The 9,903-nt window shown below is 44.2% G+C and overlaps 1 long non-coding RNA gene across 1 annotated transcript; it reads right to left on the bottom strand.

Moving 5' to 3' along the window:
* Positions 1–4,872: 4,872 nt before the first annotated feature.
* Positions 4,873–8,746, bottom strand: LOC114801941 (uncharacterized). Its single transcript, XR_003751666.1, has 3 exons — positions 8,596–8,746; positions 8,288–8,302; positions 4,873–8,035 (listed from the first exon to the last, which is right to left on the bottom strand). It is a non-coding gene; the product is annotated as an uncharacterized LOC114801941 (long non-coding RNA).
* Between the last annotated feature and the right edge of the window lie 1,157 nt (positions 8,747–9,903).

Raw genomic sequence — 9,903 nt, forward strand, 5'->3', positions numbered from 1 at the left:
TTTTGGTAAGTAATCACGATTCTTTATTTTGTTTCAAAATTTCTGAACTCTTTTGACACAGTCAAAATGTCTACTGATGTTTTGATCACCCTGAGCTTGAATTTTTTCATTAGTGATTAAACTGCTATCAGTGCTAACACTCCACCCTCTATGTTTTTGTGTGTGTCTGTTGTGCAGCATCCGTTTGTCAACCGGCCGGAACTTACGCGGTCTGTGTTCCAACTACGGCTGCAGCGGAAGAAGGTTGGTCCCCTCTGTCTCCACCCATTACCCAGTCCATAACCCTGTGTCTAAATATTAAGAGGGGAATGGAATTTTGGTGTACTGTGGACAGAACACTGAATATATGAAGGTTCATTGATGACGACTGTAGAGTAGATTCAACTTTTTGATCCATTTCGTTGTCCATTTATGGCATTTATCAGATGCCCTGATCCAGAGCAACTTACAATCAGTAGTTTCAGGGACAGTCCCACTGAAACAACTTAGGGTTAAGTGTTTTGCTCAGGGACACAACATGGTATTTGGGTCTTCTGGTTTGTAGGCGAGTGTCTTACCCACTTAAATTATACCACCGTTTGTTGTTTCTGTGTATATTGTGTGCTAACCTAATTTCTGTCTATTTACTATTTGCCTCCCTATCAGCCTGGTTCCCAGGAAGAGCAGGAGCACAGTCCACAGAAAAAACATGACCCAGATCTGAGGACTGAAAAAAAGAACAAAACTGCTCCTTGTCGGCGTCTGAAGACCCTCAAAAGGATCCAGGCTTTCTTCCGCCGTATTGGTCGGCGTTTTTGCTGCTGCATTAGGCCCAGAGAAGACCAGGAATAGGCCGAATACCTCCTGAACACTTGAGATGCCCTTGACCCCCATCCATGACATAGCCACACTCCACCTTGGCCATGTGCCTCGACCCATGCCATTCTCTGTGCCAAGCCACGCCTCCTGACCAAGCGGCTCCCACGGACACAGATGCCCTCGACCCCCATCCATGGCGTAGCCATGCTCCGCCTCGGCCACGCCTCTGCTGCGGACTTCGAACCATGCCATGCTTTGTGCAAAGCCACGGCTCCTGGCCAAGCGACTCCCAAAGACAAAGACACCCTCGACCCCCATCCATAACGTAGCCATGCTCCGCCTCGGCCACGCTCCTCGACCTGTGCCAAGCCACACCTCCTGGCCAAACGCTTTCCATATGCTCAGATGCCTTCGATCCCCGCCCATGACGTATCCATGCTCCGCCTCAGCCACGCTCCTCGACCTGTGCCAAGCCACGCCTCCAGGCCAAATACCTCTCATGCGCACAGACAACCTTGAGCCCCATCTGCTTCCGGGTTTCGCTGATGCTCTAGGGGTTGTCAGATCTGGGCCTCCCATATTCCACTTGGCTCCCTGATGGACCGCACACAAAGGGTCAGGATGGGCCCTCACATCTCCTCAACCATCAGCGTCAGTACTGGCTCACCTCAAGGCTGGGTGGTGAGCCCCCTGCTCTTCACTATGTACAGACATGACTGTGCCCCCACCCACAACAACAACAACACCAGTGTCAAATTTGCAGACACCACTGTGGTGGGGCATTTAATCAATTTTTCAACCTCCAACTCAATTTCTTTTTAATGTGCAATAAGGTTTCTACCTCATTATTTGTATCATATTTCATTATATTTGTATTATATTTTGTATATTAGCATATATGCTAGTTGACTTCTTTTTCGTTGTAATTGTTACAAAGACAATAAAGATTTTCTGATTCTTCTGATTCTTCTGTGGTGAAGACCTTTGAGTAGCACAGCAGAGTTGTAAACATGTGATCCAGTTTTCAAGTCCGCCCATCGCACCCATCCACGATCGTCACAAGGTCTGTGGGGACCCATGTCACTTCCGGTGGTGTGAGGACTGCAAGGAGGAAGACAGCGACACAGAGGGAAGCTGGTGAAAGAGGGCGACGGGAAGTCGCCAACCTGTTGGCCCTGCAACTGTTTGTGTTAAGTTGTCTTGAGTTCGGGCAATCGCCACACACCTGCAGGCTGGTTTTGGTTCTTCCCCTTTGTTTACCCAGTTTTCGGCCACCGTGCCTGGTTTCCTTTATTGTTTAATAAATAATTGTTTCCCATTATGTCTCGACTCTGCGCTTACTTACCTTGTCAGCTCACTGACATGACAGAATGTAGGTTTTCTTCATAACCTTGGGGTCAGCTGTTGAAACTCTGGAGTAGGGGCACTTCAGCAAATCTGTCCGATAGTTAGGCATATAATTAGGCAGATGAAAACAGGTTCACAGTTGGTTATTTCTGACTAAAACTGGCCTGCTAAAACCAGAATCCATTGTTGTCTCTTCTCAGCGTGATCGACTCCATAATTATGTTGCCCCCTCACCAAGTCCACCTTCTCTCTGCAAAAACCACCGTATAAAGTTTAAACTAGGCCAAGTGATGCCAAAATATATTCCTACTAATCTTCTGATGTATAGCGATTTTTAGGACTGCTTTATTTTTCATAATACATTAATATATAAATCCATAAAGTAGCGCCTGACCTTACTAATTCTCATTGTGGTTCAGGAGGTCAGGAGTGGACTGGGATGGCTAAAGACAGGAAGAGCTAATCCATGCAGCATGAGGATGAGTATCGACTTCAAAGCTGTGTATCACATGTGACAATCACTTCACTTTCAAAAATGGAGCTGCCTGAAGAAAGATGCCACAGCAACTGGCACAGACCAGGGTCTATTTGAGGGCCAGACTAACAGAACTGTGTCGAGCTGAGGTTAGGATGGATGCGCTGTAGAAGGTCTTTAAGTACTAGTGTCAGAGATGGCTTTGTCGTACTCAATGTAGCTGGAAAACTTCATCCTGCCGCTGCGATTCTAACCTTTTTGACATTTCTTCCTCACTCAACAAAAAAAGGAGGAGGTCTTATTCTCCATGGCAGAAATTGACATGTCTCATAGACTATCCTTCCTACCACCTCTGGGAGAACCGCCAACTATGGAAATTGACCTATCACCTGTAATGGACCTGTCCCTGCAATGTGTTTAACACAGTGTTGGGAAGGTTACTTTTAAAATGTATTTCACTACAGATTACAGAATATATACCCCAAAATGTAGTTTGTAACGTATTCCGTTAAGTTACTCAATATGAGTAATGTATTCTGAATACTTTGGATTACTTAATATATTGTCATGCTTTTTATAACTACATGAATGTAGCAATCACAGATAATAAAAAAGCCCTGTTTATCCTTAACCACTTCTTTATTTATAAAGCTGAAAAGTGGAAGAGTATTAGACAAACATAAAATATGCCACTGAAAAGTATTTACTGTTATGGTAAAGCCCATCACCAGTAAATATCAAAGCAGAACATATCCTGCAAATTTAACAGCTACTAAATGGGTCATAGCGAGGGCAAGATGTGCCTTTAAAAATGAAAACTAATCTGGCTAGACGAACGACAGAAAGACCGGCATTCTTTACTCGTTTCCAACTGGGCACAGTCTATACCAGTGATAATCTCCCTGTTGCCATACCCCCCCCCCCCCCCCTAATAAGCTGAAAGAGGTCTGAAGAGTAGGACATGTCTGCCTTTCCTGCGCAAGGAGAACAGGTTGCCTTCTCTGGTCCTCACTCCTGTCGTCCCCTGGCGTTCAGGGAATACGTAGGAAACGGCAAGGCCTGTTTCACAGTGAATGGGAAACATGTTGCCCTAAAGAGGCAGCTTGTTTTGGAAGGAGTTTGAGGAAAACTGCCAGAACATTCCAGACATGAAGCCTTTTCTGTCAGCTTCCATTTATCTCTGCGAGTTGTCGTGCCACGCATTAGGTTCTCACAAAAATTGCTTGGCCTATTGCTCCGTTGCGTCACAAAGTCGTGTGATGCACTCCTTGTTCTGTTCACTATCAGAAGATGTTATCTACTAGGGCAGAACCAGCATGCCTCCCTGCTATGAGCACATAATGTTTAATAAATGGAGTGAGGGATTTTTGCTGCAGTTCTGACTGTCACGTTAATGAGGTTTCCCCCGTTTCACTGCCATCATTTTATTATTTTTTGCCTTTCTTGGACTTTGGAGATCAGGGAACATAATTCTGGTACTGAAGGAGCCCAAGAACTGAAGACATGCTTCTGACTGAAATCATAATAATAAAAAGTTCTCAAAATCTGACTAATATAGCCCTGAATGACGTGTTTAGATGGTAGTAGCCACACTCTTGCCTGCAAGGGCGATCCTGGCCTGGTTGGTGCCCTGGCTGGGCGAATACCCCCTCTGGCATCCCTTTACACACACACACACACACACACACACAAAACATCAACAATCGCATTAACATATTTTATTGTAAAAAATGTAAACACACACGCATGCAGTTGAAAGACCCAGGATTTGAAGGGGCTCTGTTCAATCTTTTTTTTCTCATATCTGAACTTCCAACAGACAGGGCATGTGTGAAAATACTACATGTGGAAGCCTCAGTTGCTCATGACAGAAGTCACTCTGTAGACCAAAGCGATGTGCACTTTTGCACATCACTGTGACTGCACTATTTGGTGTGTTCGGCGTGAGCTGGTGTTACTTCCAAGGACTTCCGGAATTTCCTCAATATTAAGAATTAAAATGAAATAAAATTAAATATTAAATGTATTAAAAATAAAAAAATGGAGAAAGCATAGAAAGCCCTTATCCAGAGAGACTTACAATCAGTAGTTACAGGGACAGTCCCCCCTCGAGCAACTATGGGTTAAGTGTCTTGCTCAGGGACACAATGGTAGTAAGTGGGATTTGAACCTGGGTCTATTGGTTCATAGGCGAGTGTGTTACCCACTAGGCTACTACCACCCTTTGCCATGAAGCTCAAAATTGTGCTCAGGTGTCTCCTGGTTCCCCTGATCATCCTTGAGATGTTTCTGCAGCTTAATTGGAGTCCACCTGTGGACGAAAAAAAGTAAATTGAACCTCTTTTGGAAAGGCACACACCGTAGCGTGACCAGAGTGATGGAAGCCTCTCAACAACAATTATTTCTTATATAGCCAAAAAAAAATCACATACAATCTGTCTCAATGGGCTTTCACAGGCCCTGACGTTGACACCCCCACACTTGACCCTTCTGCACAAGAAAAAAACTCCCTTGGGAAGAAGGAAAACTGAGAGGGTCCCTGTTCCAGGGAAGAGTGAGCCTGCAATTGGCATCAATGCCGGGTTGGTAATGATTTGTCCAAAAAAAGAAAAATGTGAATTATAATGCTTCAGGTCCAGTTGAAGATCCCTGAAGCCGTAGCCATTACGGTGTTGGTGGCTGTGGTGACCCTCTGGTGTATTTCATGCTGGGTTGTCTGGTCAGAAGCTCAGAAGGAACCAGGATCTAGGGCAACTCAGAGAGAAATAGATTAAACTTGGGTGATTGGGTATTCTGAGTGGTTAAGGTATTGTGTGCCTTCGCTTGTGTGTGGTTTGGTGTTTTTGGTTCGCTTTCCCTTGGTATCTAACCCCATGGTATTATAGTCAGCGTAAAATGAAATGTTATGTTTGTGTTTATGGTATGGAAATATTATGTTCTGTTTATGGTTGTAAATATTCACTATAAATAAAAGCACTGTTTGTATTTTTTGGTCTCATCCCTCTCCACACCTTTGTTGTGTTCCTCAAGATGAGAACATGATAGTCGAGTGGCGCCATTCCAAGATGGACTAAAAGACCAGGCTTTCCCCAGAAAATCTGTCAATTATTAATAAAGCCCACATTAATTTTTTTTTGCCCCCAATCAGATGTTTCACTGCTCTACTTCATTTGAGGTGTGGGGCCAGAGAATATTACTGCCTCACACATCTGCTTTGCTTGGTCCAGCATCTCTATAAAATTATTTTTGGTGATTTCCAATTGTTTTTACCGGCATCATTTGTACCGACGTGAATTATGATTTTAGAATATGAATGTTTAACTTTAGCCAGCACTTCCAAATTTCTTCTGATGTCGGGCACTCAGGCTCCAGAAATACATCTGACTGGCGTTGCTGGTGTCTCTAATTTCACGTTTCATGGCAGGACTCTCAGACCATTAGAAACAAAATTCTCCGGTCTGAGACACTCTTGATGTGAACTCTTGATGCACTTGTGGGACAGTCGATGATGATTGCAGGGGTTTCTCCAGCGCTTGATTGCCTTGGGAGATCGAAAAGAGTGATGTAGCCCATCCAACCGTTGCTGTTCATAAAAGACTTTTCTCAGAACACTCGCAAAGCAGCAACAGAGGAGCTAATGGTATGAAGATATCTATGAAGCGAACATAAGATGCCCAATCAACTTCTTGTGCCCCAGGATTGCTTAGTGAAAGAAAGATGGGACGATCGTGACAGAAAATAATCACAGTGGTTTTTATTTGTCTTGCTTGTGCAGCACAGAAGGTGCAATCTCCGTAGTATTGGAAGAAAACAAGGCACCGCTCATCCTCAGGCAAATTCAACCCTTACAGTGAAACTTTGTTCTGGCAGCATTCCATTTATACACGTTTATCTGATGCCCTTATGCAGCGCAAACTACAATCAGTAATTACAGGGACAGTTAAATGTCTTGCTCAGGGACACAATGGTAGGAAGTGTGATTTGAACCTGGGTCTTCTGGTTCATAGGCAGAAGATCCAGTGGTCCTGGTAGTAGTCTAGCATCATGCTGTGGGGATGATCTTCAGCTGCAGGAACTGAGAGACTAGTCCAGACAGAGACATCCTGGATGAAAACTCTTCTGACTGTGTAGCCGCGTCAGAGGTTTAAATTCATTGCCATTGAAGAAAGAAATAGAGGGATAGGCATGTTTCCCCTCCCTCACCGACCGTGGTCTGTCTCTGAGAAAGTTGAGGATCCACTGAGAAAGTGATGGACTGAGACCCAGATCCTTCAACTAATGGTGAGCTTGGAAGGAATCATGTATTTTAAATTCTGAACTGTAGTCCACAAACAGCATCCTAACATAGTTCCCCTGCCCGTGTCCAGCTGATATGGGGTTATGTGCAGCAGACGGTTGATGGCATCGTCAGTGAAACCGTTAGTCTGGTACGCAAACTGTAGTGGATCCATGGTAGCGGGAAGCAGTGGTGGACCAAGTACACAAACTATTTACTTTTGAGTAAAAGTAAAGTTACCCAGGGTAAAATTTTACTCCAGTAAAAGCCCTCCAATTTAATTTCTACTTCAATAAAAAGTACAAATATATTTGCCTTTAAAGGTACTCAAGTATCAAAAGTAAAAGTACAGTGATGTATTGTGGCTATAAAGTCTCATTTTAATTTACTGCTCATCTGTCCCTGCAGAGTTTCTAATGGATTAATAGACATTTTTGTTAATCATCTGTTCACAATATAATGGGTTTGGGTGATCATTACACCACATAACAATTTTAAGCATATAATATAAGCAAGATTAGATAAAAGATATATTAGATATAGTCTACACATTTGAAAAGACTGGAAATACGATCACCTAAATCTATTCTGACCTGTGAATCCAGCACACGTAAAATACGCACCTCGCTGAAACTCCAGAATCTGTACGTTTTGTGCGGTAAACATGAAAAAAGATGCCATGACACGGACACATTTTTGAAGACTAACTGATAATCTGTCTGCATGCTTGGTTTGCATCATACTGTGCATGATAATACATTTGATTTTCCATACGTATAATAATTATCGTATTTGCAAGATAATTTCACCCTCAATAATCAATAATTCGCAAAATCCCATAATGTACGATCGATTTATCCCTTCGTTTTAAGTATCGCGCATCTGAACAGAGGTGCGCACCTGCTGCAGGACCGGGAGAGCAGGGAAGCTACAGCAAGTGAGGGAGGGCGGCGCTGGGCTTGGGGGGACCAGACTCCGCGACGAGGAGCCGTGCAGCCGGGGAGGCAGGAGGTTCGGGAGTCACCGTGCAGCAGGCGTATTGGAAGACCGCTGGCTGGCTGGAGAAGTCATTCGCTTCGGCGGATCGTGTGTCGGAGACGACGCGCGTCCTCTGGTGGTCAGGCGGAGCGTTGCCATCGCTGACAAGATATTTTATTAGCACGACAGGGTACAAATCTGTTTTCATCTGGCTGCGTAGACATACTTGGCTTGATTATGTGCATTTACAGCCAATCAATGCTCGATGTTGCACAAACTCAAACTCACGACCTGCGGTCCCCATCCGGCCTTTGAGATCATTTAATATAGATCTATTATTATGGCCAGGTGATTTGAAGCACTTGCAACTCACAAACTACAAATCCCACAATGCACTTCTTCAGTTGCCTTACCGAACGCGATCCGTTCTGCAGGTAAAAGAACGCATTTAATGTTAAACTCTATATGATTCAGTCTATGGTAATATGTGTTTTTAAAAGGAAATGTACAATAATCTCTCAAAATAAAACCATTTAAACTGCTGGTATCATACTGGCAACATTTAAAACATATCCCATTATAATATAATCTGAAACGACAGCATCGAATTGAAATGGGAAATTAGCTTTAGCTACTGCTGTTATGAGCACCGACGCAGGGGTTTCCCCAATCTGAAGAACTAATTTTGTTAGACAAACTAGCCATCAGAATTAAATCGTACCTCTTCCCGTTTCCTTAGAGTAGATGGTGAATTCTTGTAATCAGAAACCGCACGGGACCGAGGCAAACACAAAAGGCATTTGAAAATGATAGTCCTTCTTCTTTTCTACAACTTCGAAAAAGTCTTTCAGGTCAATAGCCGCGCGTTGTTATTCGACTGGTGCACTTACTCGTCGAATCCGCTTGAGGCGTCGCGGGAGACGCGTTCCACTGATCCCTCGCACTCTGGATGGAGACTTTCCCACCTGCTGCCCGCTGGCAGATGGTCTAGAAGTCTGCAGACTAGGACAGGTGTAATGGCGAGTGGCAAAGGACTGTTGAAGGACCAGGTAAAATGTACGTAATATTTTATTTCGTGTTTGTGTGAGGGTGTAAAAGATTTGGGGACGAACCGCGGTGTGTCCGTCGCCAGTAGTTGGTAGTTAGTGGGGGTAAATGTGGTAGAGAGAGGGACCGGCTTTGTTATAGCTGGCAGTGAGGACCGGCGGCACAGTATTAGCAGCAGTGGCCGTTCCTGTAGACCGCGGGGGAGCCGGGCCGCTTCTCTCCAGGGAAGGAACCGCGTTTTAATGTTGACTGGTATTTGGAATGAACGTGTGTGATTTATGAATTTTAGTGGCGGGTTAGAAAGCAGGCTGGGAATATTTGTGGTGATTTTGCACATTTTTTTGTGATTTGTAAATTGCTGTGACTCATATTAATTTTCTTGATGTGCACAAAACTGATCATAAGTCTGTGATACTGTGATATCTTTGCAGTTGAATTTACTATTTGTATCCTTGTATATTTATATTCCTGGCGGGATATGTGTTAGCCCTCGGGGAAGGACTATAATGTTTCTGTAATGCATCGTTTGCATTTCCTTTCGCTGGATCTCCCCAGCGTTGTTAAAATTTAATAAAGGTGGTGCTAGCGTGCCGGAGTGGTGTGGTTACCTTAGATTCATATTTGCGATTCCCCTAAATGTGTGAATCGCCTGTACTTTGTGCTGTTTAATTTCTGTTTATTGTAATTTTTGTTTATTGTATTGTGCCACGTGGCGTTTGACGATGTGTGTGCCATTTTATGAAAGGTGCACGCCGGCTCCGGGCAGCTATTCAGCTTTTAGTCCCGTCGTGGGACTTGCCCCTGGTCCTCCCTTCGAGCCTCTGGAACAGGTGAGTGTGAAACTCCTGACCTTAAGACAGCTTTGCTTCTCACGTTGTCCTCAGCGAAGCGGGTGAGTGAGATTCATGCGTTCTCTGTTCACCCTTCTTGTATGAACTTCGGCCTGGGAGATGCTAGGGTTGTGCTGTCACCTAACCCTGCA

The sequence above is a fragment of the Denticeps clupeoides genome, chromosome 1, assembly GCF_900700375.1.
Source record: "Denticeps clupeoides chromosome 1, fDenClu1.1, whole genome shotgun sequence".
In the NCBI taxonomy this organism is placed as follows: Eukaryota; Metazoa; Chordata; class Actinopteri; order Clupeiformes; family Denticipitidae; genus Denticeps; species Denticeps clupeoides.